Source organism: Podarcis erhardii (genome assembly GCF_964252035.2).
Source record: "Podarcis erhardii genome assembly, chromosome: 13".
In the NCBI taxonomy this organism is placed as follows: Eukaryota; Metazoa; Chordata; class Lepidosauria; order Squamata; family Lacertidae; genus Podarcis; species Podarcis erhardii.
The window spans coordinates 23,425,878-23,437,320 of NC_138502.1; the positions used below are offsets into that span (position 1 = coordinate 23,425,878).

The 11,443-nt window shown below is 48.4% G+C and overlaps 1 protein-coding gene across 2 annotated transcripts in view; it reads right to left on the reverse strand.

Moving 5' to 3' along the window:
* The window catches only part of LOC309327488 (olfactory receptor 14A16-like), a 287,993-nt gene that overhangs the window by 85,913 nt on the left and 190,637 nt on the right, over positions 1-11,443 (reverse strand). The window lies entirely within an intron of this gene.

Below are 11,443 nucleotides of genomic sequence, written 5' to 3' on the forward strand. Positions count from 1 at the left end.
CCACATGGTCCCAGATTTCTGCAGAAACCTCCCCAACTGTTCCCCTAGCCAGCCAGCACTCAGAAATTCAAACTCAGAAAATTTTTTTTGAAAATAAACAACCATGCCTAGTGGTCACAGAAAATCATAAAAATTCCCCAAAAAACCCCACATGGTCCCAGATTTCTGCAGAAACCTCCCCAACTGTTCCCCTAGCCAGCCAGCACTCAGAAATTCAAACTCAGAAAAAAAAATTGAAAATAAACAACCATGCCTAGTGGTCACAGAAAATCATAAAAATTCCCAAAAAAACCCCACATGGTCCCAGATTTCTGCAGAAACCTCCCCAACTGTTCCCCTAGCCAGCCAGCACTCAGAAATTCAAACTCAGAAAAATTTTCAAAAAAAATCAACCTGGCCCAGTGGTCACAGAAAATCATAAAAATTCCCAAAAAAGGCCCACAAGTCCCCAGATTATCGCAAACCCCTTCCCAACACCAAGTCCTTGAATCCCAAACACAAAGTCGCGAGACGTTTTCGTTTTGCGAAGCAAGCCCATAGGGGAATTCGTCTTGCGAGGCAAATCGCGGATGAAAAAACCTTTCGTCTAGCGAGTTTTTTGTCTTGCGAGGCATTCGTCTTGCGGGGCACTACTGTATATTAAACGCTATCAGTTCCATGTGTCTTGCCACCCTCATTGTCATGGGGACAGTCTGCTGGTTAACTTCTCCTCCCAACAGCGCCCTCCCATCAATCGTGGTCACCTGCAGAGGATTTTTTAAAGGGATGGTTTGTATCTGGTGTGCGGCTGCAAACTCCTTACTCATAAAGTTGCAGGAGCTGCCTGAGTCCAATAGCGCCTTAACCTTTAGCGGGTGTCCGTTTGCCAGTTCTAGTAACACCTCTATTACTAGCGCTGGTCTTGGTGGTTCCGGCGTGGGCACATTCACTGATCCTTGGCCTGGCTGCTGTGCCCCGATGGTTGCAGCCAGGCGTTGGCTTTTACTGACTCCTTAGCTCCCTCCGCCTCCTCCCCAACAGCTCCCGCCATTCCTTGCCATTCCTTTCTTTGCGGACAAACCCTGGCAAAGTGACCTGGCTGTTGTCAGAGAAAACATTTCTTGGCGCCTTTCCCCTCCTTCTTCCGCCCTTCGCTGGGGTTTGAAACTGCGCGTGCGCGCGCTGTTCCGATTTCCATCGGCTCTGCTGGCTGGGAAGGCTGCTCTGGAATCTCTGGAATGCGGAAATCCCTCCAACGCTCCTCTTTCCCTTCCCGCTTCTCCAAGGCTCTAGCCTCCTGCCGTGATCCTATGGCCAGCGCTGATTTAGTCAGCTGGTCCATAGACTCCGCCCTGGGCGCCCGGGAAAGTTCATCTTTTACTGCCGAAGATAATCCTTCTTCGAACAGCATTTGTATCAGTTCCGCAGACAAATCCCAACTTAATTTATGGATCAATATGGTGAACTCAGTCCAGTACTCACGGACAGATCGGTTCCCTTGCTTACACGCCATTAACTGTCTGCGCGCCACTCCCTACTCAATCTCACTGGAGAACATCAGATCCATGGCGCGAAAAAACTTCCTTGTGTCCTTTAGGACCTCGTTATTGGCTGCCATCAGGGGTCTCACCCAGTCTCTCGCCCCTTTTTCTAGATGGCCAATCACAAACGCCACCCTCGATTCCTCATCAGGAAAATCATCAAACTGCAAATTAAGGGCATATTGCATTTCTGTTCTAAAGGCTTGATAGTTCCTGGGATCACCCCCAAATTTCTGCACCAGTCCCGGCACCTTCCTTGAGACCTTCTCTGCATCGTGAGCACATCGTGATGCACCTTCTCTGCATCGTGAGCCCTCCTCTCCTCAAGCCTAGCCGTTTGCAGGGCTAACTGAACCTCCAACATCCTGTACCTTTCTTCCAGGCTTGGAACGGCTGCAGCTGCTCCCCCTTCTCCGGCTCCGGCTGGATTGCTCATGATGCCTCTCCTTGCACAAGCACTTTCAGGGACTGTCGGATTGCTGTGATGGGACAATGAGCTACTTGTGCGTAAAAGGGTTAGTCCCTCGGAGTTTGCTTAACGTAGCAAAGCTCTGCCTTGAGCGGAGCCCTTGGACATGGCTCCGTCAGTCACTGGTAGAATCCAACAGTGGGCGCTTGCGGAAACGCTTCCAGCATAAAAGCTGCTTAACGGAAACGCGCCTCCTAGATTCCCTGCGTGACAGCTTCCGGCGAGGGGTGGGGGTCGCTAAAGGGGGCCTTGATACCTCCTCACTGTTCTCACTGGAAGTGTCCCAGAGCCTCCCCTCCGACTTCCTGTCCCTTGGAGCTCCTGCTTCCCCCCTACTGGTTCCCTCTTCTGCTGCTGAGTCTCTTCTATCCTCCTGGAGCCCTTCCGCCACCTGTTCTTCCGATGGCAGTTTCCTGACATATGTCTACCTGGGAGAAAGCCTGCCTGGTCTTTATGGATTACTTCATTTAAAACTTTTTAAAATCTTCTTGCCAAAACGTCTGCAAATATTTTGTAATCCACATTTAAAAGGGAGATGGGACGATAGTTCTTAAGTTGTGTCTTTTCGGATTCCGATTTGGGTATCAATGTGATGAAAGCTTCCTTCCACGATTCCGGCGCCCTCTTCCCCTCTATAATTTCATTGCTGACCTCCATCAGTGGTTGTATCAAGTAGTCTTTTAATGTCTTATAATACTTGGAGGTCAACCCGTCTGGCCCTGGAGATTTGCCCAGTTGCATGTTCTGAATGGCTTGTTCAATCTCTTGTCGTGTTATTTTACTGTTCAGGAGTGATCTATTTTCTTGTGACAGTTTTTTAAGTCCATTTTTTCCCACAAATTGTTTAATCTCAGCCTCATCCTGCGGCCCTTGAGTGTATAATTTTTTGAAGTATTTCTGAAAACATTTTCTAATCTCTACGGGGTTCTGAATGCTTCTTCCTTCAATTTCCAAGTTTGTAACTGTGTTTAATTTTTGTCTCTTCTTCAACTGCCACGCTAGCAGTTTCCCACATTTGTTTGCCGATTCAAAGGTTTTTTGTCTCATTAGTTTAATCTTCCACTCTATTTCCTGGTTTATCAGTTTAGAATATTGTGCTTGGTGAAGTTTGATTTCTCTCAGAATTGGCTGTGACTTCGGATTTAATCTTAACTTCTTCTCTAATTCTTTAATTTTCTCCAAAATCTTATCTTTCCTCTCGTTTTGTGTCCTTTTCTTTACAGCATTCTGTTGTATCAAGAACCCCCTCATCACGGCTTTGCTTGCATCCCAGATAGTTCTTTTTTCCACCGTAGTGTTCATGTTTATCTCAAAATAGTCCTTCAAAGCTTTTTGGGCCTTCTTAATGATCTCCTGATCTCTAAACAAATTGTCATTCATCTTCCATCTAAAGGAACCGGTTGGTAATAGTGTCATATCCATTTTCAGTGCATTATGGTCGGAGCAGGTCTTTGGGCAGATTTCCACCTTTCTGACCTTGGGTGCCAGACCTCTAGTTATCCATATTTGGTCGATTCTTGTCCAAGTCAGCTGGGCTTCAGAGAAAAATGTTCCTTCTCTTCCCAAGGGGTTCTTCATTCTCCAAATATCAATCCAATCCATATTGTCTGTCATTTCAAAAAAGGTCTTTGGTAGTCTTCCGTCTTTTGTGACTGTCAGGGAACTGCCATCGGAGAAAGAGGTGGTGGATAAGTTCCATGAGAATAGGAGAGAATCTGCGGCAGAAGGAACCAGCAGGGGGAGTGCAGGAGTCACAGCGGAGGGGAGGCTCTGGGATACTTCCAGTGACGACAGCGAAGAGGTAACAAGACCCCCGTTAGGAACTCCCACCCTGCGCCGGAAACTGTCACGCAGAGAGTCACGAAAGCGCATGTCTGTCAAACAGCTTTTATGTTGGCGTAGGTTCCGTAGACGCCCACTGTCAGATACTACCAGCGACTAACGGAGTCATGCTTTGGGGAGCTCCGTTAGTGCCTAGGTTGGGATGACCAGCCAAACCCCAGAGGGATCAAGCTTTACGCACAAGCAGCTCATTATCCCATCACAGCAATCTGACAGTCTCTGAAAGCAGCTTGTGCAAGCAGAGGGCATCATGAGCGAACCAGCTGGTACCGGAGGTGCAGGAGCTGGGGCTGGAGGAGGTCCAAGCCTGGAAGACAGGTACAGGGCGTTGGAGGTCCAGCTCGCGCTGCAAACGGCGAGGCTCGAGGAGAGGAGGGCTCAAGATGCGGATAAAGGGAAACCCACCCCACTTGCCAGAAAGGTGCCTGGGTTGGTGCAGAAATTTGGGGGGGATCCCAGGAACTATCAAGCCTTTAGGACAGAGATGCAATATGCTCTTAACCTACTGTTTGATGACTTCCCTGATGAGAACTCTAGAGTGGCGTACGTGATCGGCCATCTAGAGGGAGGGGCGAGGGACTGGGTGCGGCCCCTGATGGCAGCCAATAATGAAATCTTAAAGGACACTATGAAGTTTTTTCGCGCCATGGACTTGATGTTTTCCAGTGAGATTGAGCAAGGAGTGGTGCGGAGGCAGTTAATGGCGTGTAAACAGGGGAGCCGATCTGTACGTGAGTACTGGACTGAGTTCAGCATGCTGATTCATAGACTGGGGTGGGACCTTGCGAGTGAACCTATTCAAATGCTGTTTGAGGAAGGGCTCTCTCTGGCAGTGAAAGATGAACTTTCCCGGGCGCCCAGGGCGGAGTCTATGGATCATCTGACTAAATCAGCGCTGTCCATAGGAGCGCGCCAGGAGGCAAGGGCTTTGGAAAAGCGGGAAGGAAAAGGGGAACGTTGGAAGGATTTCCGCATTCCAGAGATTCCGGAGCAGCCTTTCCCGCCAGCAGAGCCGATGGAAATTGGAACAGCGCGCGCGCGCGCAGTTTCAAACACCAGTGAAGGGCGGAAGAAGGAGGGGAAGGGCGCCAAGAGATGTTATCTCTGCCAACAGCCAGGTCACTTTGCCAGAGTCTGTCCGCAAAGGAAGGAATGGCAAGGAATGGCGGGAACTGTTGGGGGGAAGGAGGAAGGAGAAACAAGCAGCGAGCAAGTAAAAGCCAACGCCTGGCTGCCAGCATCAGGGCACCGCAGTCAGGCAGAGGAGAAGTGAATGTGCCCACGCCGGAACCTCCAAGACCAGCGCTTGTGATAGAGGTGTTGCTGGAACTGTCCAATGGACACCCACTAAAGATAAAAGCGCTATTGGATTCAGGCAGCTCCTGTAATTTCATGAGTAAGGAGTTTGCAGCTGAACACCAGATACAGACTATCCCATTAAGTAAGCCTTTGCAGGTTACCACGATTGATGGGAGGGAACTGTTGGGAGGAGAAGTGAGCCAGCAGACTGTTCCAATGGTAATGAGGGTGGCAAGACACACAGAACTGATAGCGTTTAACGTAGCCACTTTGGGAGGAGCTCCCATTATTTTGGGAATGAGCTGGCTAGCACTACACGATCCTCTAGTAGGCTGGCATCAGAGAGTGGTTTCCTTTGGATCAGCACATTGCCTAGAACACTGCAAAGAGGGAGAGGTTCAGGCAGGGGCCAGGGCCACTCTAGCAGGGGTGGAAGTGATGGGCAAGGGCAAGGTGCCACCACAATATGCTGACTTGATTGACGTCTTTAGCGAAAATGAAGCAGATAGACTGCCCCCGCACAGACCCTTTGACTGTCAAATTAACTTACTCCCAGGAGCACAATTGCCAGTGGGCAAGCTATATGCAATGTCAGACAGTGAAATGCAGGAGTTAAGGGAGTTCATTGACAAGAATCTCAAGCGAGGTTTCATCAGAGAGTCACGAGCGGTGGGGGGCAGCCCAGTGTTCTTTGTGGACAAAAAAAACACGGGCAAACCGAGGCTTGTATGTGACTTCAGAAGCGTAAATGCAGTGTCAGAACCAGTGACTTTCCCTATGCCTAGAATTGATGACATTCTGACACAGGTGAGAAAAGGGAAAATTTTTACCAAGCTGGACCTTAGGGGGGCATATAACTTGATACGTGTGAGAAAGGGGGATGAGTGGAAGACCACTATGTTCACCCCCTTGGGGGCTTTTGAGTATTTAGTTATGCCTTTCGGATTACAAGCGGGCTCCGCCTGCTTTCAATCATTCATGAATCACGTCCTGGGGCCACTGCTCTACAAGAACTGCGTAGCGTTCTTAGATGACGTCCTGGTGTACTCAGCGAATGAGGAGCAGCATGTGCGAGATGTAAGAGAGGTACTGAGCAAGTTGCGAGAAAATCGGCTGTGGGTGAAACTGGAGAAGTGTCAGTTTCATACCAGGGAGGTGGAATTCCTGGGGTACCGGTTGTCTGACAAGGGGTTGGCCATGGATCCCAGCAAGGTTCAAGCGGTACTGGAATGGAAAACACCAAAGACCAAGAAGGACGTGCAAAGGTTCCTGGGCTTCGGAAACTTCTATAGGAAGTTCATCAAGAACTTTGCTCATTTGACAGCGCCTATCACGGATTGTCTTAGTAGCAAAAAGAAATTTGTTTGGACGGAAGAAGCGCAGCGGGCGTTCGAACGCTTAAAGCAGGCGTTTGCGTCGGAAGAGCAACTGTTGCATGTGGATCTACAACAACCAATGAGAGTGGAGACTGACGCGTCAGACCGAGCGGTGGGGGCCGTTCTTCTCCAGCCGGGAAAAGATACGTCTGAATGGAGACCGTGTGCATTCTTCTCGCGGAAGTTGAACAAATCCGAGAGGAACTACACAGTATACGACCGAGAACTGCTCGCCATTCATGAAGCCTTCCGGAAATGGCGGCACTTGCTGATTGGGGCGCAGCACAAGGTTCAAGTCCGAACTGACCACAAAAATCTGGAATATTGGAGAACAGCCCGAGTGCTGAACCAGAGACAAGTACGATGGGCCCAGGAGTTCTCCAAATTCCACTTTGAGATTCGTTACGTGCCCGGATCCGAGAACGTGAGGGCGGACGCTCTTTCCAGGAAACCTGAGTACTTAGAGGGGGAGGGAGCGCCCGAGGCAAGGCATGTAATCCCTGAAGACCGCTGGGTGTGTGGGGCGGCATTGGTGGGGCAGAGGGAACTGATGGAGGGTACTGAGAACGATGAATACGCCCAAGGGAAACTCAGAGAGCTCCGGAGGGCAGAGGAGAACACAGGGGGGTTTGAAGAAAAGAACGGGGCGTTGTATTACAAAGGGGCACTGTACATACCCGACGGGGAACTGAGGGGCAGAGTACTCAAGCAGTTGCATGACAGCCCCACCGCGGGACATTTTGGACAGCACAAAACCATGTGGTTGGTTACCAGGGAGTTTTGGTGGCCCAAGGTGAGGGAGGACGTACGGGAATATGTCAGGGGTTGCGTCAGGTGCCAGCGAGCAAAAGGAGAGAGGGTGGCGCCAGCGGGGCTATTACAACCCTTACCCACGCCCGAAAGGCCATGGGAGGCAGTATCCATAGATTTTATGACGGACCTGCCAAAATCCAAAGGCAAAACAGCTGTCATGGTGGTGGTAGATCTATTAACCAAGATGTGTCATTTTATAGCTTGTTCACATGCAGTCACAGCGGAGGAAACCGCCAAGTTGTTTGTAGAACATATTTTTAGGTTGCATGGCGCCCCCTTGAGGGTTTTGAGCGACAGAGGGAAACAATTTACTTCCAGGTTCTGGAGGAAACTGATGAGCTTATTACACGTAGAACTCAATTTCTCAACTGCTCGGCACCCAGAAACCAATGGGCAAGCGGAAAGGGCAAATGGGATTTTACAACAATACCTGAGGTGTTATGTAAAAGACAGAGAAAATGATTGGGTGGATAAGTTACCTCTAGCAGAATTTGCCTACAACAACGCGGAGAACGTGTCCACAGGGATGAGTCCCTTTCTGGCAAATTATGGGTGTCACCCCCGGGCATTCCCAGGAGAGGGAGGGGAGAGGTGGAGCGTGCCGGCGGCGGAATATTTTTTTGAAGAGATGGAAGCGATCCACCGTCAGCTTCAACTTAACTTAGAGAAAGCCAAGGAAGAATATAAGAAGCAAGCAGACAAAAATAGGAGGGAAGGTGAAACCATAAGGGTGGGGGACCGGGTGTGGTTATCCACCCAAGGACTACCGTTCAAAGGAGGGTGTAAGAAATTGAGACCCAAAAGATTGGGACCCTTTGAGGTCATACAGCAGGTCAACCCAGTAGCATTCAAACTCAGGCTGCCCAGTCACATGAAGTTACACCCAGTATTTCACAGGTCATTACTGTCGCCGTACCGAGAGGGACGTGAGTGGGGGGAGCATGAGAGAGAGGCCACCCAAACGCCCGTGATAGAAGAGAGAGAGCGCGACATGAACGTGGCAGGAATCATTGATTCCAGGTGGAAGGGGAATCAGGTGGAATATCTGGTAGAATGGGAGGGGGAAGTAGAGTCGGAAAACACTTGGGTACCAGCAGAGGTAGTCAATGACGAGGTTTTAATAGAAACATTTCATCAGCGTTTCCCAAGAAAACCGCAACCCGTGGCACGATTTAGAAGGGAACACTTTGGTACCACCGATGAGGAAGGAGAGTTTGAAGGGTTCCCTGAGTCAGGGGTGGGTGAGGAAGCCGACTCAGACGAAGAAGAGGAAGACGGGGAGAGAGACGGTACGCCGTGGCTAGAAGTGTTTGAATCCTCGGACGACGAGGAGAGTTCCTTCAGGGGCTTTCCGTCCTCACCGCCAGTGGGAGAGGAGGCGGGAGGGGGTGAAGGGGGCCCTGGGGGGGAGGTGGATGTCAGGGAACTGCCATCGGAGAAAGAGGTGGTGGATAAGTTCCATGAGAATAGGAGAGAATCTGCGGCAGAAGGAACCAGCAGGGGGAGTGCAGGAGTCACAGCGGAGGGGAGGCTCTGGGATACTTCCAGTGACGACAGCGAAGAGGTAACAAGACCCCCGTTAGGAACTCCCACCCTGCGCCGGAAACTGTCACGCAGAGAGTCACGAAAGCGCATGTCTGTCAAACAGCTTTTATGTTGGCGTAGGTTCCGTAGACGCCCACTGTCAGATACTACCAGCGACTAACGGAGTCATGCTTTGGGGAGCTCCGTTAGTGCCTAGGTTGGGATGACCAGCCAAACCCCAGAGGGATCAAGCTTTACGCACAAGCAGCTCATTATCCCATCACAGTGACATTTTGGCTTTGTGACTTATCCATGTTAGTTGATACTACCCCATTCATATCTCCCATCATAATGATGTTGTTGTAGTCCAGATAGTCCAGCATAATCTCATGCAACTTCTTGTAAAATTCCGATTTCCCTTCATTTGGGGCATAAATTCCTAATATCAGGATTTTCTCTCCTTGGTGTTGTATTTCGATTGCTAAAATTCTTCCACGTTCATCTTTAAATAGAAATTTAGGTGAAAGGCTCTCTTTTGCGTATATCACCACACCTCTCTTCTTTACTGTGTCCGAAGATATGAATTCCTGGCCAAGCCTTTTATTTATTAATACTTTTCTGTGGAGCCTAGTCACATGTGTTTCTTGCAAGCAAATAATGTCCAATTGTTCCTTTTTTAATATGTAAAAAATTTTCCTCCTTTTTTCCGGGATGTTACAGCCATTTATATTCCAACTCATAAGTTGCAGAGACATCCTGAATAAATCTGGTTATTTTCCTTGGGGTGGTACTTTGTTCTCCGGGTCTTCAGGGTCCGAGGGTGCAGGTACCCCTGGTGGTTCAGGCCCCGTGGGTAGTTCAAGTCCTTTATGAAGGTCCTCTCCGCATGCAGTTAAAAACTTATCTCTGTCTTCCAGTGTTCTAATTTTAATCTTCTTCCCTCTAAAAGTGAAAGATAATCCTTGGGGAAAATCCCACCTGAAGATGATTGAGTTGCTCCTCAACAATCTTACTAATTCCAAATAGTCAGATCTAAGGTCCAACAATTGTTTAGGGATGTCCTTGTAAATTTCAATTCTTTTGTCCGAAATGTCCAGTGACTTTCTGTAATGCAGGCCCAAAATCTTGTCCCTTTCCTCCTTTGATCTCAATGTTATCAAACAGTCTCTGGGCTTCTCTTTCTTTATAAGTCTTCCAAGCCTAAAAGCTGATACGATTTTAAAGTCTTTTTCCTCTAGGTTCCAAAACTTGGAAAATTCTTTAGTCAGAAACTCAGCTAGGTTGCCTTCTTCCACTTCTGGTACCGACCTTATCCTTAAGTTGGTCTCCCTGTTCCGCAGTTCTATCATGGAAAGATAGGTCTGATGTTCACCTACTTGTTTACTGAGTGGTCTTACCTCTTTTTCTAACTCTCCCAATCTTTGGCTGGTATCCTCAGCCAATTTCTGATTTTCACCTGCAGCCTCCTTCAGTTCTCCAATTGCTTGTGCATTCTGTGCAACTTGTCCAGTTAGTCTATTTAAACATTCTGCGTTTTGATCAATTTTAGCTGTTTGCTGATCAACTTTTCTGTCCAAAGACTCCAATTTTTCAAGTATTTTCTCTAAGATAGAGCCAGTTGCTCCTGAGGCCATATCTTCCAATTGTAATTCCTCAGTTTCTCCCTCCCCTGCCCGTGGCAGAGAAGCAGCTTCTTCCTCAGAAGGCAAAGTAGGCACAGATGATCTGCGTGCCTGTGAGGCTGCGGTTAAGGTTGTTAGAGTTGTTTGTCTGGTTTTTGGTCCCTTTCTTTTTGCGCCACTCATTCCAAAGTTATCTAAAAGTCAAGGTCAAGCTGAGTTGTTCCCATGAGAAAAACAACGGCCCAGATGGTAATAGTCAAACAGGAGGCCGGGAAAAAGAAAGTAAAACAGTGTCACTGCTGTAAGTCCCAAATCCTCTAGGGGGAGCTTAAAATGTCTTTTGGGAAGAGATCAATTCCAATAAAGTTAATAAAGTCTAATTCAATGTCCAGGGACCTTCACAAAGAAAGGTTTTAGCAGAGTTAGTACTTAAAAAGCCACAATGTTTCAGACAGTGCTTACTGGAATTCCAAAAGGTGCTTCAAAGTAGCAAGTCCAAACTCCCTCAGATTGTTTCAAAGTTTAAGTTCAAAGTATCCAAATCTGCAGGCTGACTGCTCAGCTGCTCAGGCAGTTCCAGCGCCTGGGTTTCTTACTTAAATTGTAATCCAAATAGAAGAAAGGTAACACAGTCCCAATAGAAGTCATAAAATCAATTACTTAGAGTCCTTAGTCTGCTTAAAAGTAATTTCAGTGGGTGCCCAGATCAGTTAGGTTGAAAGTTCACTCTTTGCCTCCACTCCTCCAGCTCTTTACTTTGAAGTTCAGTGTCAGCGGAAGACGGACTTCCTGTTTTTCGTCACTCGGCTTTCAGCCAAATTCGATATTTTTGGATCTTAAAGTTTTGTAAAGTCCTTATTACTCACGGGTTGTTGCATTCCGAATCAGAAGTTTCAGGAAGAAAGCTCAGCACTCACCGGCAGCAGCAACACGGCTTCGCTCCGTTGATTGCAAGACGACCCACAGCGCCGCTACCCC